The sequence below is a fragment of the Pseudorca crassidens genome, chromosome 2 (genome assembly GCF_039906515.1).
Source record: "Pseudorca crassidens isolate mPseCra1 chromosome 2, mPseCra1.hap1, whole genome shotgun sequence".
NCBI lineage: Eukaryota > Metazoa > Chordata > Mammalia > Artiodactyla > Delphinidae > Pseudorca > Pseudorca crassidens.
Genome location: NC_090297.1, coordinates 116,532,785 through 116,545,951, shown reverse-complemented (window position 1 = coordinate 116,545,951; position 13,167 = coordinate 116,532,785). Strand labels below are relative to the sequence as shown.

The 13,167-nt window shown below is 61.5% G+C and overlaps 8 non-coding genes across 8 annotated transcripts; 5 read left to right on the top strand and 3 right to left on the bottom strand.

The window, feature by feature from the left end:
• The first annotated feature begins 853 nt into the window (after positions 1-853).
• TRNAG-UCC (transfer RNA glycine (anticodon UCC)) lies at positions 854-925 on the top strand. The gene has a single exon. It is a non-coding gene; the product is annotated as a tRNA-Gly (tRNA).
• Positions 926-1,211: 286 nt separating this feature from the next.
• Positions 1,212-1,283, top strand: TRNAE-CUC (transfer RNA glutamic acid (anticodon CUC)). Its single transcript has one exon. It is a non-coding gene; the product is annotated as a tRNA-Glu (tRNA).
• Positions 1,284-5,331: 4,048 nt separating this feature from the next.
• TRNAG-GCC (transfer RNA glycine (anticodon GCC)) lies at positions 5,332-5,402 on the bottom strand. The gene has a single exon. It is a non-coding gene; the product is annotated as a tRNA-Gly (tRNA).
• Positions 5,403-6,539: 1,137 nt separating this feature from the next.
• Positions 6,540-6,622, bottom strand: TRNAL-CAG (transfer RNA leucine (anticodon CAG)). The gene has a single exon. It is a non-coding gene; the product is annotated as a tRNA-Leu (tRNA).
• Positions 6,623-7,194: 572 nt separating this feature from the next.
• On the top strand, positions 7,195-7,266 carry TRNAD-GUC (transfer RNA aspartic acid (anticodon GUC)). Its single transcript has one exon. It is a non-coding gene; the product is annotated as a tRNA-Asp (tRNA).
• Positions 7,267-8,096: 830 nt separating this feature from the next.
• On the top strand, positions 8,097-8,168 carry TRNAG-UCC (transfer RNA glycine (anticodon UCC)). The gene has a single exon. It is a non-coding gene; the product is annotated as a tRNA-Gly (tRNA).
• Positions 8,169-8,454: 286 nt separating this feature from the next.
• Positions 8,455-8,526, top strand: TRNAE-CUC (transfer RNA glutamic acid (anticodon CUC)). Its single transcript has one exon. It is a non-coding gene; the product is annotated as a tRNA-Glu (tRNA).
• A 4,047-nt stretch (positions 8,527-12,573) lies between these two features.
• On the bottom strand, positions 12,574-12,644 carry TRNAG-GCC (transfer RNA glycine (anticodon GCC)). Its single transcript has one exon. It is a non-coding gene; the product is annotated as a tRNA-Gly (tRNA).
• Positions 12,645-13,167: the final 523 nt, after the last annotated feature.

Sequence of the window (13,167 nt, the reverse complement as noted above, 5' to 3'; positions counted from 1 at the left end):
GGGTTCGATTCCCCGACGGGGAGGCAACACGCCCCCTTTTGGTGGCTGGCGCCGCTCTCTGTCCCGCCGCCTATCTCCCAAGGACCCTGCTTGTCCGCCCTGTGCCCTCCGTCCTCCAGCGAGGCGCAGGGCCCCAGCGCGTGCCCAGCCTGCCCACCCTCGACCCCCTCCAGCCCTTCCTCGTCGCCGGGCACTCAGTCGCCACGGCCGAGCGACGGCCTCCTCTGGACACCACAAGCTCTCGATGACGTTGCGGCCCGCCCAAAGTGGCTGTCTCCGTGGGCTCCTTGCGTCGCGACGCAAGGCTGCGCAGCTATGCACAGCTGCATAGGTGCCCAGCTGCCGGGACGGGTGGGAGGCGGATGAGTGCCGTCCCCTGTCGGTGCGGGAAGTGGCCTGGCCAGGCGCCGGGTGGAGAAGGGGCTTTGGCGAGCCGGGGTGCTGGAAGATGCGTGCGCCGGGGGCGGGGGCGGGCCGCGGCGTGGAGCCGAGGGACCTGGAGCAGCAAGGCAGCGAGAGCGCCACCCTGAGGCGATCGGGCGGGTGGTCTAGGGCAGCTTCGTGGGGCTGGCGCGGGTGGGGCGCCGGGGGGCCTTGGTGGCGTCTGTGACGTCACAGAGCTGCCGGCCGGCGTGGCGTCGGGGCAGGGCTGCTCCAGGCGGCGGCGGCGGCGGCTGAGGAGGAGGAGGAGGACGAGAAGAGAAAGGGGAGCAGAAGGAGGAAGAGAAGGAGGAGGAGTCGGAAGAGAAGGAGGAGGAGGAGGAGGAGGAGGAGGAGGGGGAGGAGGAAGCGGCGGCGAGAGTGCGCTCGGGCGAGCCCGGTGCCGGCGTCTCGGGGCGGCCCGGGCTGTGCAGCGTTGGTGGTATAGTGGTGAGCATAGCTGCCTTCCAAGCAGTTGACCCGGGTTCGATTCCCGGCCAACGCAGCGGGCTGACCTTTTGCCGCGCTCCGCGGGCGGCCGGCCGGCCGGCCGGCCGGGGGCCTGTGAGGGAGAGCTGGGAGCAGGGAGCTCGGCGGCCCTAGCGGCTCTTCTTGTGTGTGCGAGAAGCAGGCGCGCAGTGTTCTGAGGGTGCTGCAAGCAGGAAGGACGGGAGGACACGTGGATTGCCAGGGGCGGCGCGTGGCTGGACTTGGAAAGGCCGGGTCTTGGCGCCAAGGTGGCGCCGAGCGGCTGCTATGGGTCGAGCAGGAGGCGTGTTAGAGCCCGACGCTCCCTGGTGGTCTAGTGGTTAGGATTCGGCGCTCTCACCGCCGCGGCCCGGGTTCGATTCCCGGTCAGGGAAGCCTTTCTTCTTCCTCTCTACCTCACACCGTCCACATCCCGCTTTTAGGCCACGCTTGCTCCGCGGCCTCGGCGTCGCGCCCTGCCCGACAACAGCCGCCCGGTGCCCTGCACCTGCAGCCCAAGCCCTGCCAGGCAACGTCCACCCTCCCTGCCCGGCCACACCTTTTGGCCGCACTGGCGCGCGCCCACTCGAGGCCTTCGACGTCCCGTGTCTTCGTTTTCACACGCTTGCCTCAGCCCCAAACACGAATGGCCGGGGCGGCGCCTCTCCCCGCCGAGGCTGTGTCCACGAGCAAACGCCCCCGCCTGTGTTTGGACTCTCCAGCAGCACTGCTTCTCCCCCACGGCGACAGCGGCGGCGGCACCGACGGCGCTGTCACACGCGGTGCCTTCTGACAGCGCCGGATCCCCTGTGGAAAGGAGCACCGGTGCGCAGACGGGTGCTTCGCAACACCGCAGCAGGTTTCCTGAACGCCCTTGCCGGTGCCTTGGGGGTGGCTGACAGTGTGGGATGAAGGTGTTTGTGGCCGTGGTCGGTGGCCACCCCACGCGGGCTAGGGAACGGAGCAGAACGAGCCCATGGAGAGAGGGCGGCGGTGGGCCGCGTGCTGGGAGGTGCGAGGAAGGACCTGGGGTGTCTGGCTGGAGCGCGGGCAGGAGCGGGAGGTGTTGGGCTGGCGGGGACCTGGCCCGGGAGAGCGGCTGGCCGCTCAGGCAGGGGCTCAGCAGAAGCTTGGTGCGGTGGTGGTACCCGGCCGGGCACGTGTTTGCGGGTGGGTCAGATCAGGGGGCGGAGTGGGCCTGGAGTAGGGTGAGTCTGAGGAGCGCTGGCAGAAGTGAGACTTCCGGGCAGGACATGTGACAGGCGGGCCTGGGATACAAGGGGCAGGTGGCGGGGAGAGGGGTCAGGGCCTGCAGGCTGGGGGGAAGGGCGGGGTGTGTGAACGGGCTGTGGGGCGTGGAAGATGGTGGGAGAGGACCCCTTCGCGGTGGGGTGGCGGGTGAGCGCCCCAGACTGGTGTGCTGTGCGGCAAGGTGGTCAGGCCAAGCAATGGGTTGTTACTGGGGGCGGTGGGTAGGAGGCGGGCAAGAGAACAACAGAAACGGAGTGCACCACAGGGGCTAGGTGGGGGTCCGAATCGGGTGGGGGCATTCTACTGCCCCAGAGACACACATCACCTCTCATCGGGAGAAACCATCCAGCCTCAGGTGTGTGTGGCGGCGGGGGTGGGGGGAGGAGGGGTTGAGGTTGAAAGAGGCCAAGGGAGAAGTCCCGTCTGATCCAGCAATCCCACTCCTGGGTACGTACCCGGAAATGGCGAAACAAGAGTTCAGAAAGGCCCAGGCACCTCCACGTTCACAGCGGCACTATTTGCACTAGCCAAGACACGGAAAAAAACCCAAGTGCCCGTCAACGGGTGGCCAGTACAAGAAGAGGTCGTATCTATGTAGTACGAGCTATCACTCAGCCATCAATAAAAAAGAATGAACTATTGCCATTTGCTGCCACAAGACTGCTCCCCGAGAATATTACGCTTCGTGAAGTATGTCCGACAGAGAAACACAAAGATACGTGGAATCTCAAAAGTACTACCACTGAATCTATGTGCGAAACAGAAACAGGCTCACAGACCTGGAAAACACAGTGATGGTTACCCGAGGGAAAAAGGAGGGGTGGAGGGATAAATTAGGAGCTCGATGAACCGATACACAGTACTTCATATAAAGGAGATAAGCAACAAGGATTTACAGAATAACACAGGGAATGATATTCAATATCCTGCAATAACCTATACTGGAAATCAATCTGAAACAATATTAGACATGGAAAACAGTATCCCCTTTGCTGTACACCTGAAACTAACTCCATGTGGTTACTCAACTCTTCTTCCTAAACCACAAGTACTAGTCCTTAAAAGTAAGTAAGTAAATAAATAAATATATAAATAAATAAATAGGAGAAACTGAGCCATCAGATGATCCAGCAATCGCCGTCGTGGGTACACAGCCGCCAAAGAGAAAAACTGTTGTTTGGAGAGATCCACGCACCCCCGTGTTTGTAGCTGCGCTACGTGCCACAGCCAAGACACAGAAAAAGCCCATGTGCCCATCAGCAGTCGGCTGACAGAAAAGGATGTGGTATATATGTACTGGGGAGTATTACTCAGCCATTTCAGAAAATGAAATATTGCCATTTGCCACACTAAGGATGGTCCTAGAGATTATTACACTTGGTGAAGTAAGTCTGACAGAGAAGCACAAAGATACGTGGAATCTAAAACGTAATAGAAAAGAATGTATGTGCAAAAGAGAAACAGACTCCCAGACAGAGAAAACACACTGATGGTTACCCGAGGAGAAAGGCAGGGGTGGAGACATAAATTAGGAGCTGCGATGAACAGATACACCGTACTTCATATAAAAGACATAAGCAGGGGGCTTCCCTGGTGGCGCAGTGGTTGAGAGTCCGCCTGCCGATGCAGGGGACACGGGTTCGTGCCCCGGTCCGGGAAGATCCCACATGCCGCGGAGCGGCTGGGCCCGTGAGCCATGGCCGCTGAGCCTGCGCGTCCGGAGCCTGTGCTCCGCAACGGGAGAGGCCACAGCAGTGAGAGGCCCGCGTACTGCAAAAAAAAAAAAAAAAAAAAAAGACATAAGCAACAAGGATTTCCAGTATAACACAGGGAATGATATTCAATATCGTGTAGTAAGCTATCATGGAAAGCAATCTGAAACGTTATTAGACATGGGAAACAGTATCTGCTTTGCTGTGCAATATTACTTTGCTGTGGAATATTACTCAGCCATACAAAAGAGTGAGATACTGCCATTTGCACCAAGAAGGAGGGACCTAGAGTATATTACACTCAGCGACGTAAGTCAGGCAGAGAAGCACAAAGATACGGGGACTCTAAAGCGTACTACAAACGAACGTATGTGCCAAAGAGAGACAGACACACAGACATAGAAAACACACTGTTCGTTACCCAAGGGGAAAGTGTAGGGCAGGGGAAATTCCGGAGCTGTGATTAACAGAGAGGAAGTACTATACATAAAGCACACAAGCAACAAGGATTTACCGTACAGCACAGGGAACTGTATTCATGTGTCGTGATAACGTATAACGGAAAATAACCTGGAAAAGGACATATAACTGAATCACTTTGCTGTACACCAGAAAGTAACACAATGTTTAAACCAACCATACTGCTACGAAAAGGAGAAGACGACGAAGGGGGAAACAAGAGGGCAACGGGACAGAGGCAAGGGCAGGATCCTTGACAACGTAGGATTTGGAAAGGATCGGGGGGAAAAGTGGCGAGATAGGAGGGGGGAGGGGGGTGTTTGTGGGAATAGGCAGGAGGCTGAGGTGGTGGTGCTGGGGGTGCTGTCCCGAGGGCTGATGCTGTTGGTGGGAGCAGAGGTTCAGGGGAGGGGGTGGTGTTTGTCGTGCTGATGGCGCTGGTGGCAGTAGCGGTGGAGGAGCGGGCCGGTGTTGGAAACGTGTTTCTGTTGAGGGTCAAAACGTGAATCTAGAGTGTAGTCTGCGATGATAGTGTGGACTTCTTTGGAACTCCTCGTGCAAGTGAGCGCTTTTGGGACTCTCTAGGAAACTGGGATGTATCGCTCCCAGAGGTGGCGACTTGCTTGCTGCTGGTTGTGCAAAGATAGTATAATTTTCGGAGTGGGGGCAGAGTGAGGCAGAGAGCTTGGACACGTGGCGAAAGGTGAAGAGGTTGGGCTGTGCGGGTGCCAGCGTGGGGTGTTCCTTACGGTGACAAGCGGGACACAAGCGGGGTCGGGGTCAGGAAGAGAACAAGGACAAGGAAGGGGTCTGGGCGAAAGAGTGGCTGAGCCCGCGAGGTGTCAGGTCCTGGAGGCCTGGCTCCCGGGTGTGTGTGGGGTGGGGGCGTCTGCGTGGGAAGGACAGGGGCCGGGAAGGTACGGTGGTGAGCGAGCTGTTGCAGGACCGGTGCCTTGAGTGTGGCAGCTGGGAAACCCAGCTCCGCTTTGGGGCTGCGGGCACCAAAAGGGGACGCTGCGTCTGCATGGGCCGGGAATCGAACCCGGGCCTCCCGCGTGGCAGGCGAGAATTCTACCACTGAACCACCCATGCACCGATGGCCGCCGGCGCCCGCCGCTGCCCCAGCGGCGCCCAACGCTGCCCCAGCGGCGCTCGCCGCCAACCGCCGGACCCTGGTCACTGCTCGCCGCGTGGGCATGGGCTCCATTTGAGCAGGAGGCCGACGGGCCACCTGAATGAGAGGCTCCGGGCACTCTGGCGACCCCAGGGCGCGAGGCGGTCGGAAGCACCGAAGGATGGAGGGACGCAGGCGGGCTCGGCCCGTCCTGCGCTTTCTCTGCCGTCCACGGGCTCGGCCCGTCCTGCGCTTTCTCTGCCGTCCACGGAGCCGATTGACTGTCGGTGTCGCCAGGCGAAGCCAGGAGGCGAACCGGCCTGGCCCGCGCCCGAATCCCGGTCAGGGCAGGCGAGGCGTGGCCGGTGCGGCTGAGCACCGACGTTCCTCTCAGCCGCCGCCCGGCTCCGACGCAGGCAGGCAGGCAGGCAGGTGTGGTCCGGCCAGGGTCCCAAGGCGAAAAAGCACCGAGGGCACGCACCACAAGGCAGTCAGGACGCTGTCGGCGGCCACCTCGCTGTGGCTGTGGAGGGAATGGAATGGGCAGGCAGGCCGTTGGGTCTGGCGGGAAGGACAGGATGTTGGAAAGAGGGAGAGCTGCTGCTGGCGGAAGTGGAAGAAAGGCTGTGAGAACGAGTCCGCTGTTCACCAGGCAGAAGTCGGAGGGCGGGCGAGGCGTGGAGGGCTTTCCACACGCGGCCGTTCTGCGTGTGGCGGTGGGGGCGGGGTGGGGCGGGGGAGAGGCCGTGGGTGGGAGGGGCGAAGGCAGGCAGGCAGGCAGGCAGGCAGGAAGACCAGCAGCAGCAGCCGCCAGCAGGTGAGGAAAGATGTGCTGCGAAGGACTGAAGGGCTTCCTGGTGTGGGTGCAGGTAGGAGGGGGCGTAGGAGCTGGCGGGGAGGGCGTTTTTCCGGAAAGCCCGTGGCCGGAGGGTTCGTAGCGGGCCGTTTCTGCCAGGCCCGCGGCCGTGGCTGAGAAGGTCCCGCGTCTGAGAGGCGTGGATGTCCGGGCCGCAGTTTGGAGAGGCGGCAAGAGTGCAAGGCGCGAACGGACTGGAAGGCAGTAAAGCGCTGCCATAGGGCCGGGTGCGTTTGTCGGGCGGGCCAAAAGGCTGGCTTGTCAGGAGTGGGATTCGAACCCACGCCTCCAGGGGAGACTGCGACCTGAACGCAGCGCCTTAGACCGCTCGGCCATCCTGACGGCGGGCCTGGGCGTGCGCGTGGCCGCTCGGCTGGCTGGGACCCGACGCGACGCGCAGCCCGGTGCCCTTGGCGGGACGCGGTGCTCCGCGCCAGGCGCGCGGCCGTGTGGGGGAGCGACGGAGCGGGCGCGCGGCGGCCGACGGGGAGCAAGGCCAGACGACGCGCCTGGCTCCGCCGCGGTGGCGTCCTCGCCCAGCCCTGGCCCCGGACGGAGCCGGGCCGCGTCTTGCCAGCCCCTGCCACCGGCCCCCACCCGCGCCTCCCCTCGCCGGCCATGGCCAGGCGCGCGCCCACCCCCTCCTCGCAGCCTTGCTTTCGGTCTCGGGCCCCCTCCTCCCGGCGCGATCCCCTCGTCGGAGGCAATAGGCAGCGCGCACTCGGAGCTTTCAGCGCCACTCGGGTCCGGGTCCCTGTCGGGTCGGGGGCTGCTGCTTTGGAGGACGCGGTTGGTGTGGCGTTGGGTCGGCTCGGGCACGTGCCGGGCGCCCGTGGTGGGCAGGGGGCCGGAGGGCAGGGGGAGGCGTCGGCAGTCAGCCCGAGAGCGTCCGGGCGCGGGGGCGGTGGCCGCCGTCCTCGTTAGTATAGTGGTGAGTATCCCCGCCTGTCACGCGGGAGACCGGGGTTCGATTCCCCGACGGGGAGGCAACACGCCCCCTTTTGGTGGCTGGCGCCGCTCTCTGTCCCGCCGCCTATCTCCCAAGGACCCTGCTTGTCCGCCCTGTGCCCTCCGTCCTCCAGCGAGGCGCAGGGCCCCAGCGCGTGCCCAGCCTGCCCACCCTCGACCCCCTCCAGCCCTTCCTCGTCGCCGGGCACTCAGTCGCCACGGCCGAGCGACGGCCTCCTCTGGACACCACAAGCTCTCGATGACGTTGCGGCCCGCCCAAAGTGGCTGTCTCCGTGGGCTCCTTGCGTCGCGACGCAAGGCTGCGCAGCTATGCACAGCTGCATAGGTGCCCAGCTGCCGGGACGGGTGGGAGGCGGATGAGTGCCGTCCCCTGTCGGTGCGGGAAGTGGCCTGGCCAGGCGCCGGGTGGAGAAGGGCTTTGGCGAGCCGGGGTGCTGGAAGATGCGTGCGCCGGGGGCGGGGGCGGGCCGCGGCGTGGAGCCGAGGGACCTGGAGCAGCAAGGCAGCGAGAGCGCCACCCTGAGGCGATCGGGCGGGTGGTCTAGGGCAGCTTCGTGGGGCTGGCGCGGGTGGGGCGCCGGGGGGCCTTGGTGGCGTCTGTGACGTCACAGAGCTGCCGGCCGGCGTGGCGTCGGGGCAGGGCTGCTCCAAGCGGCGGCGGCGGCGGCTGAGGAGGAGGAGGAGGACGAGGAAGAGAAAGGGGAGCAGAAGGAGGAAGAGAAGGAGGAGGAGTCGGAAGAGAAGGAGTCGGAGGAGGAGGAGGAGGAGGAGGGGGAGGAGGAAGCGGCGACGAGAGTGCGCTCGGGCGAGCCCGGTGCCGGCGTCTCGGGGCGGCCCGGGCTGTGCAGCGTTGGTGGTATAGTGGTGAGCATAGCTGCCTTCCAAGCAGTTGACCCGGGTTCGATTCCCGGCCAACGCAGCGGGCTGACCTTTTGCCGCGCTCCGCGGGCGGCCGGCCGGCCGGCCGGCCGGGGGCCTGTGAGGGAGAGCTGGGAGCAGGGAGCTCGGCGGCCCTAGCGGCTCTTCTTGTGTGTGCGAGAAGCAGGCGCGCAGTGTTCTGAGGGTGCTGCAAGCAGGAAGGACGGGAGGACACGTGGATTGCCAGGGGCGGCGCGTGGCTGGACTTGGAAAGGCCGGATCTTGGCGCCAAGGTGGCGCCGAGCGGCTGCTATGGGTCGAGCAGGAGGCGTGTTAGAGCCCGACGCTCCCTGGTGGTCTAGTGGTTAGGATTCGGCGCTCTCACCGCCGCGGCCCGGGTTCGATTCCCGGTCAGGGAAGCCTTTCTTCTTCCTCTCTACCTCACACCGTCCACATCCCGCTTTTAGGCCACGCTTGCTCCGCGGCCTCGGCGTCGCGCCCTGCCCGACAACAGCCGCCCGGTGCCCTGCACCTGCAGCCCAAGCCCTGCCAGGCAACGTCCACCCTCCCTGCCCGGCCACACCTTTTGGCCGCACTGGCGCGCGCCCACTCGAGGCCTTCGACGTCCCGTGTCTTCGTTTTCACACGCTTGCCTCAGCCCCAAACACGAATGGCCGGGGCGGCGCCTCTCCCCGCCGAGGCTGTGTCCACGAGCAAACGCCCCCGCCTGTGTTTGGACTCTCCAGCAGCACTGCTTCTCCCCCACGGCGACAGCGGCGGCGGCACCGACGGCGCTGTCACACGCGGTGCCTTCTGACAGCGCCGGATCCCCTGTGGAAAGGAGCACCGGTGCGCAGACGGGTGCTTCGCAACACCGCAGCAGGTTTCCTGAACGCCCTTGCCGGTGCCTTGGGGGTGGCTGACAGTGTGGGATGAAGGTGTTTGTGGCCGTGGTCGGTGGCCACCCCACGCGGGCTAGGGAACGGAGCAGAACGAGCCCATGGAGAGAGGGCGGCGGTGGGCCGCGTGCTGGGAGGTGCGAGGAAGGACCTGGGGTGTCTGGCTGGAGCGCGGGCAGGAGCGGGAGGTGTTGGGCTGGCGGGGACCTGGCCCGGGAGAGCGGCTGGCCGCTCAGGCAGGGGCTCAGCAGAAGCTTGGTGCGGTGGTGGTACCCGGCCGGGCACGTGTTTGCGGGTGGGTCAGATCAGGGGGCGGAGTGGGCCTGGAGTAGGGTGAGTCTGAGGAGCGCTGGCAGAAGTGAGACTTCCGGGCAGGACATGTGACAGGCGGGCCTGGGATACAAGGGGCAGGTGGCGGGGAGAGGGGTCAGGGCCTGCAGGCTGGGGGGAAGGGCGGGGTGTGTGAACGGGCTGTGGGGCGTGGAAGATGGTGGGAGAGGACCCCTTCGCGGTGGGGTGGCGGGTGAGCGCCCCAGACTGGTGTGCTGTGCGGCAAGGTGGTCAGGCCAAGCAATGGGTTGTTACTGGGGGCGGTGGGTAGGAGGCGGGCAAGAGAACAACAGAAACGGAGTGCACCACAGGGGCTAGGTGGGGGTCCGAATCGGGTGGGGGCATTCTACTGCCCCAGAGACACACATCACCTCTCATCGGGAGAAACCATCCAGCCTCAGGTGTGTGTGGCGGCGGGGGTGGGGGGAGGAGGGGTTGAGGTTGAAAGAGGCCAAGGGAGAAGTCCCGTCTGATCCAGCAATCCCACTCCTGGGTACGTACCCGGAAATGGCGAAACAAGAGTTCAGAAAGGCCCAGGCACCTCCACGTTCACAGCGGCACTATTTGCACTAGCCAAGACACGGAAAAAAACCCAAGTGCCCGTCAACGGGTGGCCAGTACAAGAAGAGGTCGTATCTATGTAGTACGAGCTATCACTCAGCCATCAATAAAAAAGAATGAACTATTGCCATTTGCTGCCACAAGACTGCTCCCCGAGAATATTACGCTTCGTGAAGTATGTCCGACAGAGAAACACAAAGATACGTGGAATCTCAAAAGTACTACCACTGAATCTATGTGCGAAACAGAAACAGGCTCACAGACCTGGAAAACACAGTGATGGTTACCCGAGGGAAAAAGGAGGGGTGGAGGGATAAATTAGGAGCTCGATGAACCGATACACAGTACTTCATATAAAGGAGATAAGCAACAAGGATTTACAGAATAACACAGGGAATGATATTCAATATCCTGCAATAACCTATACTGGAAATCAATCTGAAACAATATTAGACATGGAAAACAGTATCCCCTTTGCTGTACACCTGAAACTAACTCCATGTGGTTACTCAACTCTTCTTCCTAAACCACAAGTACTAGTCCTTAAAAGTAAGTAAGTAAATAAATAAATATATAAATAAATAAATAGGAGAAACTGAGCCATCAGATGATCCAGCAATCGCCGTCGTGGGTACACAGCCGCCAAAGAGAAAAACTGTTGTTTGGAGAGATCCACGCACCCCCGTGTTTGTAGCTGCGCTACGTGCCACAGCCAAGACACAGAAAAAGCCCATGTGCCCATCAGCAGTCGGCTGACAGAAAAGGATGTGGTATATATGTACTGGGGAGTATTACTCAGCCATTTCAGAAAATGAAATATTGCCATTTGCCACACTAAGGATGGTCCTAGAGATTATTACACTTGGTGAAGTAAGTCTGACAGAGAAGCACAAAGATACGTGGAATCTAAAACGTAATAGAAAAGAATGTATGTGCAAAAGAGAAACAGACTCCCAGACAGAGAAAACACACTGATGGTTACCCGAGGAGAAAGGCAGGGGTGGAGACATAAATTAGGAGCTGCGATGAACAGATACACCGTACTTCATATAAAAGACATAAGCAGGGGGCTTCCCTGGTGGCGCAGTGGTTGAGAGTCCGCCTGCCGATGCAGGGGACACGGGTTCGTGCCCCGGTCCGGGAAGATCCCACATGCCGCGGAGCGGCTGGGCCCGTGAGCCATGGCCGCTGAGCCTGCGCGTCCGGAGCCTGTGCTCCGCAACGGGAGAGGCCACAGCAGTGAGAGGCCCGCGTACTGCAAAAAAAAAAAAAAAAAAAAAGACATAAGCAACAAGGATTTCCAGTATAACACAGGGAATGATATTCAATATCGTGTAGTAAGCTATCATGGAAAGCAATCTGAAACGTTATTAGACATGGGAAACAGTATCTGCTTTGCTGTGCAATATTACTTTGCTGTGGAATATTACTCAGCCATACAAAAGAGTGAGATACTGCCATTTGCACCAAGAAGGAGGGACCTAGAGTATATTACACTCAGCGACGTAAGTCAGGCAGAGAAGCACAAAGATACGGGGACTCTAAAGCGTACTACAAACGAACGTATGTGCCAAAGAGAGACAGACACACAGACATAGAAAACACACTGTTCGTTACCCAAGGGGAAAGTGTAGGGCAGGGGAAATTCCGGAGCTGTGATTAACAGAGAGGAGGTACTATACATAAAGCACACAAGCAACAAGGATTTACCGTACAGCACAGGGAACTGTATTCATGTGTCGTGATAACGTATAACGGAAAATAACCTGGAAAAGGACATATAACTGAATCACTTTGCTGTACACCAGAAAGTAACACAATGTTTAAACCAACCATACTGCTACGAAAAGGAGAAGACGACGAAGGGGGAAACAAGAGGGCAACGGGACAGAGGCAAGGGCAGGATCCTTGACAACGTAGGATTTGGAAAGGATCGGGGGGAAAAGTGGCGAGATAGGAGGGGGGAGGGGGGTGTTTGTGGGAATAGGCAGGAGGCTGAGGTGGTGGTGCTGGGGGTGCTGTCCCGAGGGCTGATGCTGTTGGTGGGAGCAGAGGTTCAGGGGAGGGGTTGGTGTTTGTCGTGCTGATGGCGCTGGTGGCAGTAGCGGTGGAGGAGCGGGCCGGTGTTGGAAACGTGTTTCTGTTGAGGGTCAAAACGTGAATCTAGAGTGTAGTCTGCGATGATAGTGTGGACTTCTTTGGAACTCCTCGTGCAAGTGAGCGCTTTTGGGACTCTCTAGGAAACTGGGATGTATCGCTCCCAGAGGTGGCGACTTGCTTGCTGCTGGTTGTGCAAAGATAGTATAATTTTCGGAGTGGGGGCAGAGTGAGGCAGAGAGCTTGGACACGTGGCGAAAGGTGAAGAGGTTGGGCTGTGCGGGTGCCAGCGTGGGGTGTTCCTTACGGTGACAAGCGGGACACAAGCGGGGTCGGGGTCAGGAAGAGAACAAGGACAAGGAAGGGGTCTGGGCGAAAGAGTGGCTGAGCCCGCGAGGTGTCAGGTCCTGGAGGCCTGGCTCCCGGGTGTGTGTGGGGTGGGGGCGTCTGCGTGGGAAGGACAGGGGCCGGGAAGGTACGGTGGTGAGCGAGCTGTTGCAGGACCGGTGCCTTGAGTGTGGCAGCTGGGAAACCCAGCTCCGCTTTGGGGCTGCGGGCACCAAAAGGGGACGCTGCGTCTGCATGGGCCGGGAATCGAACCCGGGCCTCCCGCGTGGCAGGCGAGAATTCTACCACTGAACCACCCATGCACCGATGGCCGCCGGCGCCCGCCGCTGCCCCAGCGGCGGCCGCCGCTGCCCCAGCGGCGCTCGCCGCCAACCGCCGGACCCTGGTCACTGCTCGCCGCGTGGGCATGTGCTCCATTTGAGCAGGAGGCCGACGGGCCACCTGAATGAGAGGCTCCGGGCACTCTGGCGACCCCAGGGCGCGAGGCGGTCGGAAGCACCGAAGGATGGAGGGACGCAGGCGGGCTCGGCCCGTCCTGCGCTTTCTCTGCCGTCCACGGGCTCGGCCCGTCCTGCGCTTTCTCTGCCGTCCACGGAGCCGATTGACTGTCGGTGTCGCCAGGCGAAGCCAGGAGGCGAACCGGCCTGGCCCGCGCCCGAATCCCGGTCAGGGCAGGCGAGGCGTGGCCGGTGCGGCTGAGCACCGACGTTCCTCTCAGCCGCCGCCCGGCTCCGACGCAGGCAGGCAGGCAGGCAGGTGTGGTCCGGCCAGGGTCCCAAGGCGAAAAAGCACCGAGGGCACGCACCACAAGGCAGTCAGGACGCT